The following is a 16,760-nucleotide window of genomic DNA, read 5'->3' as shown; positions in this document are numbered from 1 at the left end:
AACCCACAGAATGGAAGAAATATTCACAAATCATAAAGATCTAGATCTAATAGATATAATAAACTTTCACTACTCAATAATAAAAGACAAACTTACGTTTTAAGAAATAGGCAAATGACTTGAATAGTTTTCTAAAGAAGATGTACAAATGACCAATAAGCACATGAAAAGATGCTCAACATCATTAGTCACTAGGGAGATGAAGATAAAAAACACATGAGGTTTCACTTCATACCTACTTGGGTAGCTATAATAAAAAAATGGAGGGGCACCTCGGTGGTCCAATGGGTTAAGCCTCTGCCTTCAGCCCAGGTCATGATCTCAGGGTCCTGGGATCAAGCCCCACATCGGGCTCTCTGCTCAGCGGGGAGGCTGTTTCCCCCTCTGTCTCTCTGCCTGCTGGTCTGTCTACTTGTGATCTCCTTCTCTCTGTCAAATAAATAAATAAAATATTTTTAAAAAATGGAAAAATAAGTGTTGCTAAGAATGTGGAGAAATTGCAGTTCTCATATATTGCTGATGAGATGTAATATGATGCAGCCACCATGAAAGCGCCTCAAAAAGCTAAACACATAGCTACCATCTGACCCAGAAAATCCACTCCTAAGTATCTACGCAGGAGAAACAAAAACATATACCCACAGAAAAACTAATATGTGAAAGTCCATAACACCATGGTTCTTTTTTGTTTTTTAGATTTTATTTTTTTATTTGTCAGAGAGAGAGTGAGCACAAGCAGTGGGAGGGGCAGGCAGAGGAAGAAGCAGACTCCCCGCTGAGCAAGGAGCCAGATGCAGGACTCCATCCCAGGACCCTGGGCTCATTACCTGAGCTGAAGGCAAATGCTTAACCGACTGAGCCACCCAAGCATCTCAATATCATTGTTCTTAATAGCCAAAAAGTAGAAATGACCTAAATATTCATCATTTGATGAATGAATGAATAAACAAAAGTATATCCATACAAAAGTACAATTCAGCCATAAAAAATAATGAAGTACTGATCGATATATGTTAGTCCAGAATAGTCTAATCCACGAAAACGGAAAGTTGGTTGGTGGTTGCCAGGGAGTTTGGGAAGAAGGGAATGGGGAGTGACTGCTAGCAGGTACAGAGTTCATTGCTGGAGTGAGGACAAAGCTCTGGGAGTAGGTGGTGAGGATATACAAAATTAAGAGGATATTAAAACCCAGTGAATTGTATTTTTTAAAATGGTGAAGTTTATATCATATGAATTCTACATCAATGACAATAATAAAATGGAAAAAAAAGTTACTAAAACCAGCATACACTTTCTGTTTTCTTCGGAATGTTGATACATCGATACAAATCAGCTGAAATAATATAGCACATGAGGGATACCATTACTATTTGTTTTATAAAAATATATGTTTCATTCGAGGTGACAAGTTCAAGTTGATTCAGATTATGATCAAGAGTAGACAGGGGCCAAGGGAAGGCTGTGCTGAAAGGATCTGATTGTCGAGACTCCTTTGACTAACTTCTAAACCCTCATGTACTAACTTGTGCATTCATCAAAACGGCATTTGGAAAAAACAGTTTTTTATTAAAACTTCATGGTACACTAATTAGTGAGTCAAACCTTGTCTCATAGGTACCACTGAGTCATTCTGGGACACGTATATGCTCTTGTGGCCCACCAAATAGCTGTGAATCTGGGGCTAACCCGTGGGCCCTGGTGAACTGCTGCTTCCTCTCAGCTTGTCTCTCTGTAAGACCACGGCAACAGCATCTGTTCTGTTTCTTACATGTGCTTTTACTTCTCTTAGTCTGTGGGCAGAATTCGATATGTTCTTGGGAATATAATTCACAGATCTTATGGACTTAGTCTTGTCCATTCAAACAGATCTTTTCATTCATTTCCCCTCTCTTTTAAAAGAGTTTAGGGGGTGCCTGGGTGGCTCAGTCAGTTAAGCATCCAGCTCTTGGTTTCAGCTCTGGTCATGATCTCAGGGTCATGGGATTGAGCCCCACGTGGGGCTCTGTACTCAGTGGGGAGTCAGCTTCCCCTCTCCCTTTGCCCTTCTGCCTACTCTTGTACACACACACACACATACACACTCTCTCTCTCTCTCTCTCCCAAATAAATTAATAAAACTTAAAAAAAGAAAAAAGAGTTCAAATGTTAATTCACTCTCCTCAGTGAACTCCTGAGCACACCCAGGCAAGTGTTAATACCTCTAATCCTTGAGAAGGATTCTGGTCTACATAGTAGGAGTTTAGGGTTTTCATTACTTAATGTGGCAAACTGTTCTTACTGACGATTGTACTCCAGATATGGCTCCCCACTTCCCTCCTCCGCCCCCGTGAAGATATAAATAAGGATTCTGGAGCATTTTGTAGTCTTACTAGGTGGGGAGATTAATCATGTTGGGGACTCTCAGATGGTGGGGTGGGGCTGAGGGAATTACCCTTAGTGTTTAATTATGAAACTCACATAGAATCAGTGCAAAGTCATCCAAAGGCACAGAAAGATCAGATGAGACACAGAGGAAAAGAGAGTTGGTAAAACAAACCTCAGCAGTACTTCCTCCAGTGCCATCCAGGAGCTACTTCCATCCAGTCCTTCCTTCCCAGCAGGAAGGCCACCGCCTGGGGTGGAGGTGGAGAGAGTGTTGGAACTGCAGGACTGTGAGCTGAGGGCCCACCTGCTGGGAACGCTGTTCTTAAGTGAGGTGAATGCCTCAGGCTATCTTAGCCTGAGGACCATAAAGTTAGATTTCCCTACCTTCCTTTCCCCCAGCTGATTAGATGTTCACTAGCAACTTTCTGAACAGGTTTGCCTGCACCGGGGTACCACGTTAAAGCGGTTAAGTGCCCAGACTCTGGTTCACACCACGTGGGTTCAGCTCCCATCTCTAAAACTCACTCGCTTCATCATCTTACAAGTTAGAGAACCTCTGACTTTCTCTGTGAAGGGGGCTTAACCACAGTTTCTGCCAAATAGGCTTGTTGTGAGGATTAGATCAGGTAATCATATAACTGCTTTCTACCATGCCCAACACATTGTTAATAAATGGTAACCACTAGGATTACTGTTACTTTGGTCAAATGTAGTTCTGTCTGTGGGGAGCAAATAGGCTTCTTACACAGGGCAATTGTGTTTTTCATGGACACTTACTTAGCTGTGCTTCTGACTTCCTATGCTAATCACCTGAATTTAGCGACAGGAAGAGAGCAATGGGGGACTGAGATTCAGGGTTCTGATGCCTCCTGAGGATCAGTGCTAAAGCCATGGCAACTTCATCTAGGTTATGAATGCCATCTTGTGAAACTCCTTGGGGTCTGCCTGCTGGTCTTTCCTTGAAGATACCATCTTGGTCAGGAGCTTGCTTAGAATTTCCTTAGGAAATTCACAGAGGGATACCTAAATCAGGCCAGTGGTTCACATAGTGATTGCAATCTCAAACACTAATCTGTTGAGGACTGGGTTTATATATATCAGGCCATTCCCCTTTCTAAAATCTGAATGAAGCCTTCCCTCCTGCACTGAGGATGAAAGCTAAACTTCACCTTAGGGTCCATGAGATCCTTCCAATCTGGCAAGTTCTGCCCTTCAAACTGCCCCCATGTAACTCTCCCTTGATCGCCAGGCTCTAGACCACTGGTTGGAAAATGACAGCAATTTTAGTGAGGTTTTACTGGGACGCAGCATAACCACTTGTTTACCTATTGTCTGAGGCTGCGTTCATGCTGCAATGGTAGAGTTGGGGGTAGTTGAGACAGAGGCCATATGGCCCACAATGTCCCATGGTAGCACCTAATTGCAGGGGACATGGGACAGGAGGTCTAGTTGTTCATTCAAGATGAAGAAATGGTTTTGTTTGTCGGCTAACAATTCTTGCCGTAAAAACAAATCTATGTGCTTGGGGTACCTGAAGACCTGGCTGCCCTTATCATTCTGATTACCGCCCATCCCCCACCAGAGGTCCCTGGGGCACATTTGACAGAACTTAAAATTCAGGGCACATATTTTGAAAAACACTGACTTTACTGATTTGATTTGACACTTTGGATAAAGTTACTTTGGTATTTTGGTTAAATTTTAAGTACTCCTACTTTAAGAACATTTAATAGGAAGCAAGTGGCAGTTTCAAATTGAGACTAAAATAATAAGTAACAACAATAATAGTTATTAATACAAAATGCATGCATTAAATTTGATTTGACCTAGTCCTTACCTGTGGGGTGAGTGCTATGATCCTCCATTTTAAAGACAAGGAAAAGGGAAGTTAACTGACTTGGCCAAGTTGCATGAGAATACAGAACAAATGATGGAGTCAGGACTCAAAACCCACAGTCTGACGCCAGGGCCGCAGTTCATTCACTTCCACTCTATAACCAAATGATATGGTGAAACTAGTACCTCAACTTTGAAGACTGGCTTACAGTTCACAGAGTCAATGAGCTTCTCTTTTTCCAGATAGGTACACAGAGGCAGAACAAAAGTTCCATGATTTGACAAGGTTCTGTGTCTACTTTCAGGCAGAGGAATATTAGAAACTGTGGTCAAGAGTCTTCCCCCCAGAAGCAAAAGCTGGAAGGTGCCCCGCAGGCCACTGCCTCCTTTTGGGCCCTGTCTCACGGGTGGAACCTGCCCGGCACTGAGTCAGAACCAACTCTCTGGAAGCATTTCAGCGATTTATATTAGTAGATGCCAAATACATAGATCTCTTAAGAAAGAAACTCTGATCCTAAGAATGTTCTCCCTCACTGATAAGAGAGGCACACAGTTTCCAATAAAAAATTGGAAACTACCTCAATACCAACCAACAGGACGATGTTTAAATTTGTTGCATCCGTAAGACAGAATGCTGCCCACGAAGATCATGTTTTTCTAATTTTCTGGGAAAATGTTCACAATAAAATATGCATATACATATACATTTTAATTTATATGTGTATATAAAAATACATATATATTTATATATGCATATACATATACATATTTATTTATACTTATTTCATATCTACTTATCCTTAATATATACTTACTATTTTATATACCCATACACGTGTATATAAATTGTATGTGTATTAGACTATCTCTTTTTCTGATAGATCTTTATGTATTGTATGCTTTATATTAGATGTTTCCTAAAAGATACTAATTTATGCTAAATAATATAACAGGAAATGCATTAAAATATTAACCATGGCTATCTGTGGGAAGTAGATGATAGTTGATTACTATTTTCTTCAACATACTTTTCTGTACTTTTCTAACTTTATGCCATGAAGATATTTCACTTTGATGAGGAGAAAAGTTTCATGATGTGTGTGATGTTAAGGAATGATGCTGGTTCCCTGTGTTTCACAGGCTGCGTCCCCAGCAAGGGCCTGTCCTACTATTCGGGAGCACTAAGCACTTAAATGCAACCATTAAAAATGTATCCCTGTTTGGAACCAACTCTGAATCGCACTCAGAAACTCCCAGATAACCATCAGTACCAGCTAAGACTGTTGTGAATTTAATCACCTGTACTGTTGCTTGTGCAAAGATATGGGGAGGAGGGGGAGGTTTGAATCTTGTGGTTTCATGGGATGTCCTGTTTGGAGTCCTTTCAGAGCAGAAGAGGGAAAAGGTGCAGACATGATGGAGGACTTCTGAGTGCCAGGACTGGGCAGGCCCTGTGGGTCTGGAGCTCCTGGGAGTGGAGGCAAGTCACGCCCATCCCCGGCCCATTCATTTCTATCTACTGATTTTCAACAGGGCTTAGGAGCGTCCAGAGAAAGATCAAAATCTTGCCCACCAATGTGCAGAAAGAAGGGCACTTGCTCCCCAATGGAGGACAGTTACAGAGAGGGACATGTGTCTCCAGGGAAGTACTAAACGCCTTCCCACAATAAAGGTTGCCATTAGTGAAGAGTGGAGTTACAGGTGGTATCTCAGCTGACACCAGAATCTTGCCCTCACCCAGACACTCCATGTGCTTGTCAGCAGCCTTGGAGAAAGGCACAGTGGTTGTGATGTGAAAGAATGATAACTCTCTAAGTGTAGTAACACAATGGGGCTCGTAGAGCTTTGCAGCAGGGTGCCCCCCCACCCCCGCTGATTGTCCTATTGCCATGACACTGGCTTGAGTCACAGTGATCTTGGCTTGGGCATGGAGTTGACTGTCCCTGAGGTGGGGATGCTAGCTACAAAGATGACAGGAGCAGAGTTTATACCTCGGAGGGGCACTGCCTGTAGGGAAGTCTCAGGGGGGTGGGGTGATGACTTCCATGCACGGCTACCACACCTCCAGGGAGAAGGCCCTGCCATAAACCACCATCACAACCGAGGTTGAACAAATTTGCTGTGGGAATACTCAACAAGCCTTCAGCTGTCAGTTTACTGCATTACCAGCTTGACTGGCAGGTATTCCAAATTTATCAACATTGGGCCTATAGGATTTCTAGGTGCTGGTCATTATGATAGCAATGGTGATGGGGACAGACCTCTAGTCCTGAGGGACATCTTTGTGGAAGCATCGGAGACCCTGGATTCCTGTCATGATGGGGACACTCGAAGGAATGATTTCTGATTACATGTCCACACCCCTGGGCATTTTCAAAGATATTTAGGGGAAAGGGACTCTTTAAATTCTCAGCTGGGCAAAGCAGGGACACCCATAATTGAGGAAGTATGCTGTGGAGACCAGTGTGTTTAAACAAAGGAAGCCAAGGGGGCCATGAGAACACATGACTCTCCATGAATTCAATGTTTTTCTAGAGCAATTTGGCTTCTGTAGCTACTTGTTAAAATTATTTCAAGGAGGTGTGCTTCTATAACATCATTTTTATGAGATGAGAGAAACACCATGATGTCAGGCAAATCTGGACAACATTTCACCGTGGACATCGTTTCTTTTTGGAGGATCCTCCTCCAGGGAATCTTCTCAATCTGTCCACGGTATACTCAGCAGCCCCACAATTGTTGCCTTCTCTGCCCCATAGTTATTCTGTTCTTTCTCCCATTGCAACTTAAGTTAGCCATGATGGCAGAAAAGCAATCTGATGTGTATATTCACCCAAAATGCCAAACGACTGACAGCAGGTCCGGTTAAAGTTTCTATTTTAAAGGAGGATGTCTGAGGTCCACAGTGCCTTAACAGAAAGGAATCAGGCTTATTATGAAATTCTTTCACCATGACAAGCCATTGGAGAGAGAATTTGGGGCAGCGGAACTGCCTAGAATCTATTAATGATACACCAAAGGCAACTCAATTGACTCATCAAGTTAACTCTGATGGTGATGATGACTTAACTAATGAGCCCTAAGCTGGTGCTGCCTCATCTTTACAGAGTTTTATTCAACATCCTTTTGAAGTAGGAACAGCAGAAATGATCATCCTTAATTCACCGTAAGACTCTGGGGAGTAGAGAGGGCTATTCATTCGCCCTTTCAGCTGGTAATAGATGGAACCAGGACTGAACACACAGTGTCATCCGTCTTATTTGGGTCTAGAGACTGAGTGCCCAAGACAGGAATGTTTTCCTGGGCTCTGATGGGTATCCTGAAAAGCTAAGTTGCAAAGGACTTACAGGCCAGCTAGATTACCTGATCTGTAAACCTCGCTTTCTCTCTTTCCTCCTTCCTAATCCTTTAGCAAATCCCATTGACTACATGTTCAGAAGACATCCTGCAAATGACCATGTCCCCCTTTCCCCTTCCACTGCCGCCTGCCTCCCGGAGAAGATCGCAACAATTTCCTGACTGCTCTCCCTGCTTCCACACTTGCCCCTCTAAAGTCTGTTCTTCTCACACCAGTCAAAGGGATCCCATGAAATTTAAGCCATGTCCTGGCAGTCCTTAGCTCTAACCCTCAAGAGCTCCCTGCCCCTCTGTGTCAAAGTTCACATCGCCACCCTGGCCCCCTGCTGTCTTGCTGGCCAAATATCCGTGCCTCTGTCCCAGGTTCTCTCCAGCCACATGGTCTTTTTGCTGTTTCTTGAACTTGCCAACTACTTTTCTCCATGATGGCCTTCCTCCTTGCTGATCCCCGACCTGGAGTCCCTCAGATGTCCACATGACATTCTCCTTCCCTTCGTTCAGATCCCTGTTCAAATACCACCTCCTCAGAGAAGCCCCCATACCACGCCATCCAAAACCGCACCCCCACTCACTACCCTCTCACCATGGGCCTTTTCTTTCTTTCTTTTTTTTCTTTAAAGATTTTATTTATTTATTTGACACAGACAGAGATCACGAGTAGGCAGAGAGGCAGGCAGAGAGAGAGAGAGAGAGAGAGAGCCGGAAGCAGGCTCCCTGCTGAGCAGAGAGCCCGATGCGGGACTCGATCCCAGGACCCTGAGATCATGACCTGAGCCGAAGGCAGAGGCTTACCCCACTGAGCCACCCAGGTGCCCCTCAACAGGGTACTTTCAACAGGGTATTTTCTTCATAGCACATTACATATTTTAAAAATGCATTGTCTGGCTTGCCTGTCTAGATGCAAGCCCCATGTGAGTTTTGTTCTGTTCACTGCTAGGTCCTTCTTGCCTAGAATAGCGCCAGCTCTTTCTTGCTGAATAAATGAAACTGAGAAACAGAGCAACACATTTCTTTTTAGATAAGTCCACACACACAAAAAATGTTTTCTTCCTTTTCAGTTTAAACTACTGAGCGTGTGACACGGTCCTGTGATTGATTCATCCTTCCTTTCTTCCTTCCTTCCTTCCTTCCTTCCTTCCTTTCTTTTTTTTTCTGGTGCTCTGACCTCTGGGTGACTTTTAGCAAGTAACTTGACTTCATTAGAGCTCACTTTACCCAACTGGAGAATGGGAATAAAAATACCACCAACGTTCCTTCCCTGACACTTCAATGAAGCAGCCTCTGAAAGCCTTCTTTGTGTTTTCGAGAAGGAGGCGCACAGATGAAAATTCTCATTATAAAGTTACAATTAAAGCCCCAGGAGGGTAGAGAGCTCTGCTTTGTTTCTCTCCATTCTTGCCCGGAGGGGGCATTCAGTAAGTGCTTACCAAAGTTAATATCTGTGGGATGCAAACTGCACCTGCTCTCGGAGCAGTCATCTCAGAAACTGGCTCCCTTTCTGGGCCAACTCTCTGAAGGCAACAGGACAGAAATCTAACTTCGAAGTGACGCAGATTCCTTTTTTGTAGAAGAAGCCAACTGCACGGCACTTGGAGGACAAAAGCTACTGCTGGTGTGTTCTCTGCTTTGAATGTGATGCGGGGAATTTCACAAGAAGAGAAAAATTCGCATCAGAGGATTTTTTTCTCTTTGGTCTAACTTGCTTCAAAGTGCCCCCTGATTAATATGGGAACTCTCCTAATTTTGGTGCACTTCCTGGTTCAGCTGAGAACTACTGAGTCAGCAGATACTCCCCTGTCCGACCCTAGTGAAAACTAACATGTGCGATCTGCTGCTGGGCTTCCCATGCCCAGCGAGGATTTGTTCCATAGATGAGTGCATGCGTAGTCACACTAAACAATTTGCTTCCATCTTCCCTTTTGCTTTCTTCCCTCATTCCCTTTGTAACTCCTTTTTATTCCTTCTCCTTCCTGCCCCCGTGCTTCTCACTCAGACATGCTGGTGTTTCTGATGCTGTTGGGCTTGCTGGGCTTCAGTTTGGGGTCTGAAGATCTAAGTTTCCTCCCGGTCTCTGCCGTTTAAAAAAGTGTGTTGTAATTTCCCCAGCAGAAGTGAAAGTGATCTGCATCTGTGCCAGTATCTGCAGAAGCAGGAGAATGAGTGGGAGATGCCACCAGAGAGGAGAAAGAGGGGACTTCTGAAGGGGCTGAGGGCAAACCCTCCCAGGCATTCTGACCACCCTGAGGGAGGAAATGAAAACTTGCATTCAAGGGCAAATTTTGCCATTGATTATAATTCTCTGTCATCGAACAGGTGCCATGGGAAAAAAATGTCATTTTTATTTTTATACATTAATTTGAACACTCATTTGCCTGAGCTATACAAGGATGTGCAATTTATAGTTAATTTGAAGATGAATAAAATATTAATGTACCTTTTGTTTCCTCTAAAGCATAACAGCTCATTCAGCACAGTATCTTGCTTACTATCCTACACATGCGTTTAGATTATAAATTAGCTCAGTTTTGAACACATTTGTTACAGTTGAGAAAGTTGAGAGATTCTTTCTGTGGCCACACTGATACTAATGGTGGTGACCTTCAGAACTCTGCTAACCCCAAACACACCCACAGCAGAACCAATACTCTTGGCTTCCTTTGGTCCCAATCAGAAGGTTTTCATCTAGTGTATTCAGCTCTAATCGCAGCAGAATCTTTCAAATAGCTTTGTTTCCAGAAAGCATGTTTGACACAGGTCAAAGGACAGAAGTGACAAAGGATGCCATTTTTTAACATAAAATATCTGTGGAAATTATACCTAGAAGCTCTTGCCTTTTTATCCTATTAGCTGGCGTAAAGAAAGTGACAGCTAGGTCAAATTGTTACCACGGTGGCAAGGATCATTTTATGGTACATTTGTAATATTTCTAAAACATATTGATCTGAAATAAAGGTTACCAGAATTAACTGGTGACATTTCGCTTAAGAAGTGGAAAAGATGGGGTGCCTGGGTGGCCCAGTCGTTGAGCATCTGCCTTTGGCTCAGGTCGCAGTCCCAGGGTCCTAGGATCGAGCCCCATATTGGACTCCTTGTTCAGTGGGAGATCTGCTTCTCCTTCTCCCTCTCTCTGCCTGCCACTCCCCCTGCTTATGTGCTTTCTGTCTCTGTCAAATAAATAAAATCTTAAAAAAAAAAAAAAGAAGTGGAAAAGATGAACAATTTCTTAAGAACATTAGAAGACCTAAAAGTGAGACCTGAAACCATAAAACTGCTAAAAGAAAACATGGGCAGTAATCTTTTGGCCATTGGCCTTAGCGATATTGTTATGGATGTGTCTCCTCAGGCAAGAGAAATAAAAGTAAATATAAACTACTTGGACTACACCAAAATAAAAGAAAATTTTGCACAGCAAAGGAAACCATCAACAAAACAAAAAGACAACATACTGAATGGGAGAAGATATTTGCAAATGACAGATCCAATAAGGGGTTAACATCCAAAATACAAAAGCATATACAACTCTACCCCCCAAAACCGAATAATCTAATTAAAAAATGGGCAGAGGAGCGAATAGACATTTTTCCGAAGAAGATATCCAGATGGCCAACAGACACATAAAAAGATGCTCAACATCACAAATCATCAGAGAAATGCAAACCCAAGGCACAGTGGGATACCACCTTGCACCAGTCAGAAAGGCTAATATCAAAAAGACAAGAAGTAACCAGTTTTGGAGAGGTATGGGGAAGAGGAAACCCTCATGCACTGTTATTGCATTTGTTGAAAGAATATTGTCAAGGTCTTTATCTGTATGTGGTGGTTCCACAGAACACAGTTTCTTTAGATTTTAGTCTTAGCTTCCACAATACTACTGGTTTGTTTTAGTCTTAATAGAAACTGTACGTTTTGGTTAAATATAAATAAGGATCATATTATTCTCTTTGCTTTGGTTGGTAGGAGGCTCAAAACCAAATTTATAGACTATCTCTAGTGACTCCATAGAACTTTATGTATGTGCATTGTTTTCTTCCTTTTCTGGAGCATGGGTGGGAATGCATTAATTTTATCCTCGCCTTTATTTTATTACCAATATCTTCTCTTCACTCAAATTTTGGCAACTTTTTTCTTTTCTCCTTTTCTATTATATACATTCTTTAAAAAAAAAAAAACACCTAGATAGTGGATTCTTCTTTTTTAAAGATGTTATTTATTCATTTTTTAGAGAGAGAGAGAGGAGGAGCAGAGAGGAAGGGAGAGGGACAAGCAGACTCCATGCTAAGTGCAGAGCCTGCTGTGGGGCTCAGTCTCAGGACGCTGAGATCAAGACCCGAGTGGAAATCAATACCCTGAGGCTTAACTGACTGGGCCACCCAGGTGCCCCGTCTATTATCTACATTTCTTAAAAGCTGTAATGCAAGGAGATGGCGCATGAACATATAAATAAATCTGGTCTTAAGGCGATAAACTTGACACATCCAAAATCATCATCCTGGTGCTACTGTTTATCCTGGTGCTACTGTTTATCCCTCTTTTTAGAACTAGAAATTTAGAATGTTATCCCCCTTGAGGTTACAGAAAGTATCTCTCTTTGAGTTAGCATATACCAAACTTAGGTTTTCTTTCTAGTCTTAAATCTTGTTCTCTGTTTTTTATCCTTTGCCTCGGTAAAGTACTGTGAGCTGTGACTGTAGGTTCTATTAGTCATCAGCTTGGGGAAGACGCTGCAGCTGCACTTCCATGAGGATCTTCTCTTTTTTTGATGGTTGCGGGAGGTGCTGGCTCTATTCTGATCCATCAGGTTCTTTCATTCTGTCTTCCCAGTAACTGTGTTCTTGCAGCTGTTTCTTCGCTTTCAAAATGGAGCTATAGTCTTATCAATTTTTATTTGGCCATTTCGTGTTCTCTCTCTCTCTCAACCCCTTCTTCCTCCATCTCTTTCCCCTTACCTCCTTCTTTCCCTTTATCTCTTTCTGCTGTCCATCCATCCATTTCTACCCTCCTGCCCAGAAGTTTCCGAGTAACAACAAAGGCTCATATATAATCAGGCCATTAAAACGGAAATTAAAGTCTAGAAACCACAGAAAAGGAAGAAGCAGCAACTCAGGCAAAAAAAAAAATGAGTTATGACTGCAGTCTTAAACTCAGTGTGGACTCTGCTAATCCACATCAAGGAGAAAACCAACATGGATTCTGTAAGTCCTAGGGGCAGGCAACTTGTATTAACATATGGGCTGTCAGGCCAGCTGGAACTGGGCTGGATGGAGGTAGGGAAGAAGAGGGCTGTGGGGGACATTGGGGATTTACTTGAACAGATAATGGAATGATGATGACCGGCCCATTTTGGAATCACGCTGAGTCCTCTCTTCCTTCCAAACCTCACATCCAATCCATTAACAAGTTCTGTTACTCTCTGTTACTGTTCTGTTACTGGGCTCAAGATGCATGTGCACGTCTTCATATATAAAGGGACACCTGCCATATCCTTCTTCCTCCACTGCTACTGGGCCATGCTGGTGGTCTTCATCTCTTGAGTGTTCATTCTGCCCCCACCCTTGCCCTTGAACACACTCTTCTCCACCCAGCCCCCGATGGGATCATGTGAAAATATGGATCACATCCCTCTGCTCAAGCATCACCAGTGGCTTCCCTTTTCATCTCACTCAGAGTTAGAGCCAAAGTCCTTCGCATGGCTAGTTGACTCTACAAGATCTGGACCCCCCCACCCCTCCAACTCTCTGAGCACTGCCCCCTCCCCCCGCCCTGGCACTTGGCCATGCAGCCTGAATTGCTGTCCTCTGGCATGTTCCTGTGGCCTGCAAAGATTCACTCCTCACCTCTTTCAGGTCCTTACTCATCAGAGAGATGTCTTATCTGAATTCCTTATCACCCCATCTAAAATTAAGGCTCCTCTACTACACCTGTCCTCTCTATCCCTTTGTTTTATTTTTTTCCATAACACTTATTTCTACCTAACATACCATGTATAATTTTATCAGTTTATTTATTGTCTATCCTCAGCCATGCATTAGAGTACAAACTTTGTCAGGGCAGGTGTTGTTGTGTTTAAATCTGCATTGTTTATGCTGTTTTCCCAATACCCAAAACAGTGCTAGGTGGGTAAGTAGTGCAGCAAATATTTGTTGAATGACTGAATGAAAGTAAATACTCTGACCTCATTGGCACAAATTCTACTCAGTTAAGCTAATATAGCAGAACGCCACCCAGAATAAATTAATAGAATGAAGCAAGTTCCAAAGTAAAATAGATAATTAAAGCTAAAACCAGTTAATTAGGGCATAGGGATTGTGTGTATGATGGGATCATATAAAATCATGGGACTAAAAGGTAACGTGAGCTCTCTCTTAGGCCTGCCTCCTGACTAAAACAAGGAGAGGGACATTTATATCATGTTGAAAGGAATAATCTCTGTACGTGAGTGCATTTGGAGAAATACTTTGGTTCTCCAGTCATTCACATTTTTTTCTTTTGATGCTCAAACACTCACTCTCCATTTGCCTTCTTAGGAAACTCACAAATCTATCTTAAATCCCACTCATTGAATGAAAAGTCAAGTGTGATGACATTAACCTCCTGCTTTTCTTTATCTTTGACTATCTGACCTCAAGCAGCAATAGAAAAAAGTAAAATGTTCCTCAGGTATCAATCAAAAAATAAAAATTCTTCCAAACAGTATTGAAGACTGTATAGCCTTTTCCCACGTTTACTTCAGTAATTTCCTCCGAAATAAATTTTTCTGTTATAGATTATCAATAACATTTCTTTTTTAATTTTATTTTTTTAATAGGAAGGGACTGCTAGTTCAACTGTCTTTTTATTTTTTTTTTATTTTTTTTTTTTAAAGATTTTTATTTATTTATTTGACAGAGAGAAATCACAAGTAGATGGAGAGGCAGGCAGAGAGAGAGAAAGGGAAGCAGGCTCTCCGCTGAGCAGAGAGCCCGATGCGGGACTCGATCCCAGGACTCTGAGATCATGACCTGAGCCGAAGGCAGCGGCTTAACCCACTGAGCCACCCAGGCGCCCTCAACTGTCTTTTTAAAGTTTACACATTAAAGGTCAAATTCTGTTATGGCAATGTGCTGCCGTTAAAAAAAAAAAATCACAGGGGTAAGACTTTCTGGTCTAGCAGAAGGCCCGTTTTGAGCTATAGTCTTATTTACATTAGATATCACTTTAAGTTGGTTTAAGTCAATAGCAAGCTTCCAGTGAAATAAAAGAGCATGAGAGAAGGCAGGTTAGACTGGGAATTGGAAGACCTGGTTGGAATCTGGCTCTCATTCTGGTATGAATCTGCTGTGTGAGTGAGGCAAGTTACTCAGCATTTCTGGGTTTGAGTGTTTCTTCCAGTAAACTAAGGGCTTCAGTTAAAAAGAAACTGTGTATTCTCCTCTCCCTCTCCTTTCTCCTTCTCCCCCTCCATTCCTCCGCCTATTCACCCATCCATCCATCCGTCTTTATTTATATTTGGATTCTCTACTTTCTTTTCTTCTACTCTTTCTCCTTTTTTAAACCTTTCCTTTTCTTTTCAATACCTCTCTTTCCTACTTCTTTCTTCATCTTTTTACTTGTTGTTTCCTTCCTTCTCTTGCATTCTTTCCTTTTTTCTTTGTGCCCTGCCTCCTTTCCAGCCTTCTTTCCTCCTCTTTCTTTCATTCTTTCTCTCGGCAGCAAATCACTTGACATTTCAACAAATCCATAAAGTAGCAGTAGTTTTATGGGCTGGTGTTAACACCTATTATGACCAGCCAGGCATTGCAAACTGATGGGAGTGCAGATAGAGTGGCTGTAAGGCGTTTTGTGGAAAGTAGCCAAATCAGCACATGGCTATTATTTAATGATGCCCAGAGACTAACAGGAAGCTTTCTGCAAATTGCCTCACAAATTATACAGTGGCTCCCTGCCTTCTCGTTACTGGCATGAAATTGATTTGTGAAACTGGGTTTGACATCCAAATTCTTTCCTTGTCACTGGAAGCCTCAAAACTACCTTTTTAAATTAAAAGTAAATTTAAAGAGAAAATGCCATAAACAAAGGAAGTGTAAACAACAAACTTGGGAAATATTTACAATATAATGACAACCAAAAGACCTAATTTCTACAATATATAAAACATTCTTGCAAATTATTCATATATACATGGTGATTTCCATAGGAAATGGCACATTTTATGAGTAGCTAATTCGCAGAGATGAAGGTAAAAATGGCCAACAAACAGGATGCTCAACCTCAACAATTAAAGAAATTCAGTTTTAAAAGGTAATTTTTGGAGGGGCACCTGACATTTTTTTTTTAATAAATAAAAGGTAATTTTCTGAAAGAAAACTTATCTGAGCAAGTTATAATGCTTTACACCGGCCCGAAGGCTAATATTCCCATAACGTTTCTCTTCCTTACCTTTTAATCTTACCATGCACACCTTTAGAAGTGACTCTAACAATACCTTCTCCCAATAAATAATTTTGCCAAGTAACATTCCTTTACTATTCTCTTAAATGTCTAGCTTGTAAAGACACTGAGGGGTATTTTTCTTTTCTTTTTTAAGATTGTATTTATTTATTTGAGAGACAGAGCAAGCACAGAGGGAGAAGGAAAGGGAGAAACAGACTCCCCACTGAGCAGAGAGCCCCACTGGGTCGGGGGGGAGCTCAATCCAGGACCCTGGGGTCATGACCTGAGCCAAAGGCAGACACTGAACTGATTGAGCCACCCACGCACCCTGCGGACAGAGGGTAATTTTCTGAGTGATTCTTTATTTAAGCCCATTTTTCATGCTGGATTACCAGTTATTTTTCTCCACGTCCCATTTCTTACTAAAATACTCAGCATTTTAGTTATCATGGCTATTTTTCAAACTCATGTTGGAAAGAAACTGGGGCACCTTTGAGAGCCCCTTTACTTTTATCTCGTCCTTAGTGCAGCAGAAAGCTAAGATCACAGGACTTGGAGTCAAACCAAACCTGGGGTTAATCTTAGCTCTGATATTTAGGACTGCATGTCCTTGGATAAGTAACTTACTCTCTTGAGCCTAAACTTTCTCATCTGTAAAATGGGACTACCACTAGCACCTCTTTCATAAGGTTGCAGTAAGTGATAGGGCGCATCAAAAGTGCTTAGTGGAATCCCCACAAATCTACACATTTAGAAGGAAGAGGCTGAATCTCACCTAAAGGCAAAGGAAAGAA

Source organism: Mustela erminea, chromosome 3 (genome assembly GCF_009829155.1).
Source record: "Mustela erminea isolate mMusErm1 chromosome 3, mMusErm1.Pri, whole genome shotgun sequence".
NCBI classification, from domain to species: Eukaryota; Metazoa; Chordata; class Mammalia; order Carnivora; family Mustelidae; genus Mustela; species Mustela erminea.
Note: the sequence above shows the minus strand (reverse complement) of the source record.